The sequence below is a fragment of the Artemia sp. Qi Xiang Cuo genome, chromosome 8 (genome assembly GCF_049724085.1).
Source record: "Artemia sp. Qi Xiang Cuo chromosome 8, ASM4972408v1, whole genome shotgun sequence".
In the NCBI taxonomy this organism is placed as follows: Eukaryota; Metazoa; Arthropoda; class Branchiopoda; order Anostraca; family Artemiidae; genus Artemia; species Artemia sp. Qi Xiang Cuo.
The window spans coordinates 50,090,137-50,096,627 of NC_142801.1; positions in this window are offsets into that span (position 1 = coordinate 50,090,137).

The following is a 6,491-nucleotide window of genomic DNA, read 5'->3' on the forward strand; positions in this document are numbered from 1 at the left end:
TAATCTGAGAGATGTTCTTGGCTTTAAAAAGAATATGATCAATGGGAAAAATGCTGGCATCGTTTACGGGATGGATCAAGTTATTTTTGCTGATTATCCACCTGGTTTCACTTCAGAATCTTTCATATTTCTCTATGTACCTTTTGTGGAAACATCGAGAGTTGGTAATAAAAATCTCCCCCTCCTACATGTTCTTAAACGAAAAAAAACTCATGAACTTGTTCATCACTATAATATAAAAAATCTCCAGTATGTTGTTGTAGACACTTTGAATTTGGAACTCTGTCAGTTAACAATAAGAAGTGAATTGTGTGATCCTCTAGCAATAACAAAAGGCTTAGCAGTGATTACATGTCATTTTCGACCCATTGTCGGCGACAGCACAATCACCTAAAATGAACAATAGAAGAATTCCATTTGTCCGCCCCGATATCAATTGCTATGTTGATGCTCTGAGTCCACGTCAAATAGGCAATGGATTGGACTACTACAAGGGGCGTACTACAATCTCTGGCTATGGTCTTGGTAGCTGGTTTGCTAGGCTATTTCATTCTTCACTACCCCTTGCCAGAAAATATCTTGTACCTGCTACATCAAATTTTGCTGCTTCGACACTACAGGACTGGGGGTCGGGCAAGAATTTCAAGGAGAGTGTTAAGGAAAATTTTAGATCTTCAGCAAGAGCCGTTGGTGAGCAATTAAAATCTCGGCAAAATGGGGAGGGATTGAAAAGGATGCGTGCGTGTCATTCACTCATCAGTCTCCACCCAGGCAGGAAGCGAAGGACATCAACAAGGACTTTGGGGAATAAAACAAGGAAGACCAATAAGCAGGAGCAGAAAAAGAAAAAGACTGTTAGATCAAAGAAGGATTTCTTCTCTTAAGATGACTTATCTCCCCCACAAGGAATCATATCCATCAATCAGTTCCTCATTGAATCTGTTCAATAATGAAAATGTTGATGTCAGTGTCAAGTACGGCTACTATGAACAATTTCATCCCCAACAACCCCTCTCGGAAAATATACACTTTCAAATATTTTCGAATGAAGACTATTTCATTGATTTGTCATCAACATTTATTGATTTAAATGTTGTGGTGAAGAAAAAGTCAGATAATACAACTCCAACTGTTGCCGATGGTCTCTCCTACGAAAACTGTATTCTACACAATCTGTTCAAGCAAATTAATGTATTTATTAATGGAAAATTGGTGAGCACTAGCAAAATTTATCCAACAATGCAAGCTACATAAAATTTATAATGATGACACCAAAGGCATACAAGGAGTTGAGAGGACAATCATTGGGCTATGAATATCGATCAGGTGTTGATGCTGACGGCGATTTGACTACTGCAGTGAGCAAGGAGCATCATCAGGTTGGAAAGTTAAATCCTAAGATATTCAATGTATCCCAATGGCTACCCCCCAATGTTAAGATTGACATAAAGTTACAGCTGGCCCCATTGAATTTCATTTTAAGAAAAACACTTCCTGCAGCACCCGATACCAATGTCATTATCACATCGGCAATTCTCCACGTCCGAAAACAACAGGTTATGAGATCTGTTGCATTGGCAGTGGAAAAGCTAAGAGACAATGGCGACAATATTAAACTTCTTGTCCCCCATACGATCACAAATCAACGTCACATTGCCACCGGCTCTCGTAGTTATAGCGATTCATCATTTATCAATGGAGAAATCCCATCAAAATTGGCTTTGGCCTTTGTGAAGAGTGGCAGTGCCGTTGGATCCTGGACTGAATCCCCCCATGATTTTAATTTTGTTGGTCTATCTAGCCTTGTGTGCAAAGTGAATGGTATTCCACTGTACACTCTATCATTTGACAAAAAATCGTATAGAACTCTGTACGAGTTGCCCATGCAATCCCTAGATCATGACTCTCAACTATTTGAAAATGGAATAACCGATTCAATGTTTTCAAAAAATCATGGGGTAATTGTTTTGGACTTGTCGGGGACTCAGGATATGAGCATAGTACGAACAGGGACTGTACGTTTAGAGTGTAAATTTGCCGATGCTTTGACTGAGAGCATCACGCTAATATCACTGAGTCAATTTGAAACCTATTGGGAGATCACACCCGACGGCAGTGTTCTACTAGAACTAGCACCATGAACACAAACCAAATAATCAACGTATTTAGTATGGATCCATACATGTCCCAGTACGAGTCCTATTGCATAACATCGGTCTTCATTGAAAAAATTCCAAGTGTTAACAATACCTTAACCATTGTTAATAGCAGTCAATTAATTTGGAAGACCGGTCACTGGCTACGCATCTTTCAAACAGCAAAGAATATTGAATTTTTTGATCCTCTTGGCCTATCGTATAAATTCTGTATGCCTTACCTCAGCAATTTTATTGAAAGCAGTGGGAAAACTATTATTGAAAATCAACATAGAGTACAGGATTTAACGACTAGGATAAGTGGCTTTCATGCACTACTCTTTTTCATGTTCAGATGTCGTGGCTATACCTACAAGTAGTTTCTCGACATCTACGTTGGCTTACCTTGATTGAACGACTTTCTAGTGGAAAATATACTTACAAGCGTGTTTAATATTGATTTTAGTGCCCTACGAATAAAATGATCTAAAAATGTATGTGAAATTGTTTATTAATAAATGAAAATAATGTATATACATGATAAAAAACGAATTTTCTACTCTTTAGATTTCATCTTCTACTAGGTATAGGTATTTGTCGACAACAACTAATGCAGGTAGATTATCCGAATTCATAGTATACTGATCCTGATGTGCTGCAATGTCAGGGTCACATTTTCTACAGTAGAGTGTAACTTCACTCTTGTCATATCTCTTTGTATAGTCAATGATACTATTCTCATTCATTCTATAGAATCCACATGTTTAAATTTACTTATTTGAACTAATTGCACAAACATTGTATTCAAGAGCCGATTCACGCTCCATCACAACCAAATAAAAATGATTGAACTTATAATCATAACACCCATTGTCTTCACAACGATGACGTAGAAACCATATTCTTTTGTTCCAACAGTTGAATCGTTGACCCGGCTCCTCCTCCCAGAACAATCTAAAACCACGACGACAGCAATCTCGTAGCAATAAACTAAAATCACGGTTAGGATTCTTTCCATCATACCGGGATATGTATTCTCCCATTGATTACATTTATCATAGTGGAAATTGGAGCTTAGGTGCCCTCTAGGACGAGAGTCACACACCTCTTCAAGACAGGAATCACAACCTTTAATTTTTATAACATATCCTTTATGCAATTTTCACGGGTTGCATAATCTACACTTTTCATCATACTCATCAATCATTGTACAATTCTCACATGATGACCAGCTGCTCAGTGTGTACATGCATAGTGGGCTTGTATGGAACATTTCTTCTTGTGTTGACACTCTCACTGCCACAATGCAACTGAGCTAGCAACAACAACAAATTGACCGGGATAGAGAGAGAGGAGTAAATCATCCTTGAACGCCATCTTTCTCATGAAAAAAGTCCTAAATTTCTAAACTAATGTTTAAAAGCATATCCACAATATCATTTTGCCGTGTCGTGATCAATATATCAATAAATTGTGTAAATGCAGTTGGACCACGACTTAAAAGCTTCATGCAATAGTCTAATGACGTAGACTTACATTTTGTTATATCGGATGGCATTATGCGGTACAATATCCTCCTTTGGAATGAGAACTCAAGAAAGTCGTCAACTAAAATTAAACGTTTGCGCATAGACGCAAGATTCCCTATTATTCGACACTTCTCAATCATATCCATTTTTTAGAGTCCTAACACTCTCACAACCAACTTCAGACTGACCAGAATTTTTTCTACTCTAAAAAATATACGCTAGTCTACTATAGAAAGAAAAATACCTTTGATTTAGGAACAATTCTATTGAGCATAATTACAACAATAATATTCACTGATGTATTTTGTTCTCATCAATATATTTCGCTAGCACATCTAATGCTGCCCGAAGTCTATTTATATGCAAAATATTTAGTTTCGCAGCAAAACATAGTTGCTGCTCCTGCTTAAATTTGCTTAATGATATCACATATATATCATACATATCGTCCCAATTAAGGCATAGTCTACAGCCTCCGGTTATTTCCAGATCCACATTGGGTACTCGTATATCGTTGCTGCTGCTGCCGGCTCCATTGTTAATCTCCAATAATGTAAATGCACCACTCATTTTCTCTACTAATATCCTCTCAAATAAACTATTCTCTCTGAATTCAATTCTCTTACTAATATTAATTGCAATTAAAACCATTCATTTTATTCAAATCCAATCACCTATCAAACTATGGTATATTGATCAGCCTCCGTTGTCTCTGATTGGCTCCTAAAAAAACGGATGTTGCCTCAAAAACCACTCTGGTTGTCTTATATAACCTTGACTATAGTTTCAAAACATACTTGGCCACTTTGTAGGTTGCCAACTTTTTGGCAATGTCCACGTGATACTGTAGTGTCTTAGGTGTAAGTTTCCATGTAAGTTTCATATTGCGTACACTATCACTACTGACGTCGGAAGGTAATTCTCTCGAGCACTTTGGATACAACTGGGAGAAGTGAGATTGGACGATAATTACTTATCTCAGACGGATCGCCTTTTTTATGAATCGGGATAACAATTACTGGTTTAAATTTTTCTGGGAAGGCTCCATTGATCATAGACAGGTTTGCTATATGCACAATGGGTTCACAAACATAGGAAGATGCAGTTCTAAGAAGCTTATTACTTATCCCAAGGAAGTCAGGTGTACTACTATTAGAGAGAGATTCGATAACTTGAAGCACCTCAGTACTGACAGTTGGAGAGAAAAATATGGATCTGGGATTCTTGCTAGGGTGTACTGACTCGGAGGGGGAACAGGAGTTAGCATTTGGAATATTGGTGAAATAATTATTAAAAGCATCCGGTACTGAAATTGGGTCAATTAGTCTGCTACTGATGTCCTTAACGTTAATAGGTATAGATCTTGAATTCGTTTTTTTTAAAGAATTTCATTTATTGTTAACCAAATTTTTTGCAAGTTCTCTTTACAGTGAGTGATTTTTGAATAATAATAATTTTTTTTGCTTCACGGACAAGTTTGGTTTATAAGTTTTTGTATTTTTTATAATTAGTTAGGTCAATAACGCTACTGGTTTTGCAAGCTAACTTATATAGGTCATTTTTACGGTATGAAGAGATTATCAGGCTATTGGACATGGTGTATATAGGTAGTTTTTCGGTTCGATTTACAGACTGGAAAGGTCAAACTGATAAGATCACTCAGTCCCTGTGTAAAACCATTTGTGGCTGAATTAACATCTTGACAATCCAGTCAAAGGATTTCAAACGATCCGTGAACCGGCTCATATTTACAATGTTATATATTCTATTAGACTTAGGGGTATTAGCTATGGAGTTGAGTAGTTGTTAGGGAGGGTAGGGAGAAATAGATTGGAAAGTAGTCGGATAGGTCAGAGAGTATTATTTTGGAGGACAGGTGGTTTCCCAGGGAAGTGGATACAAAAATGTTATCAATTACAGTAGCAGTAGACATCATAGGATCAACTCTAGTAGGAAAAAGGATTGTTGCAAGAAGACCACTCGAGGTAAATGTTTCAAAGAAGGTATCACAATCATTATTATTGCTAACATTTAGTAAATTACAATTAAAGTCCCCAAAAACTATTGCCTTCCTTTGTGGTAAATTAATAAAACAAGAAAAGTCATCAAAAAGATTACAAAAGAAAGGTGTCGGAAATGAGGGTTGTTTATAAAACAATGAAAAAATAAAAGAATTGTCGTCAACACTTATATCAACAATTTTTGAATAAATGCATCTATTATTTATAGGTTGCGAGAATAAGGATTCACAGTGTAATAGCCTGGTGAATTTTAGACTTGACCGGATGTAAAGAGAAATGCCACCAGTGGACTTGGCTAATTTTCTTTCAATATGAATAGCTTGAAAGCAAGGGAGGAAAAATTCATTAGTATCATTAATTTCTGAAAGCCACGTCTCCGTTATTCCAATTACGTCGAAAGGGCAGTAACCTTTAATTAAAATTAAATCTTTAAAATTAGTCCACTTATCTCTTATGCTTCTGATGTTAAAGCAAATTATATTAAGTTTGGTCTCTTCCATTAGCTTAGGTTTTACATTTTTTACAAAATCAAAAGTGTCGAGATATTCACAGTTAATATTGCTTAAGGAGCTATCAGGGCTAGCTAAGGGGTTGTTGCGCAAATTATTTTGGTCATCGTAATCGCTAATAACAACATTATTGAACAGTGATAATTTCGTGAGAAACGTAAAATCTTGCATAGTATACATTTAAATATCCATTATGGTCAAAGTTTCATCATTTACTTGATTTGAATATTGAAATTATTCTTCAGCCGACGAATTATCATTGATGGTAATTTTGGACTGGGGTGGAAAGTTTGCCGT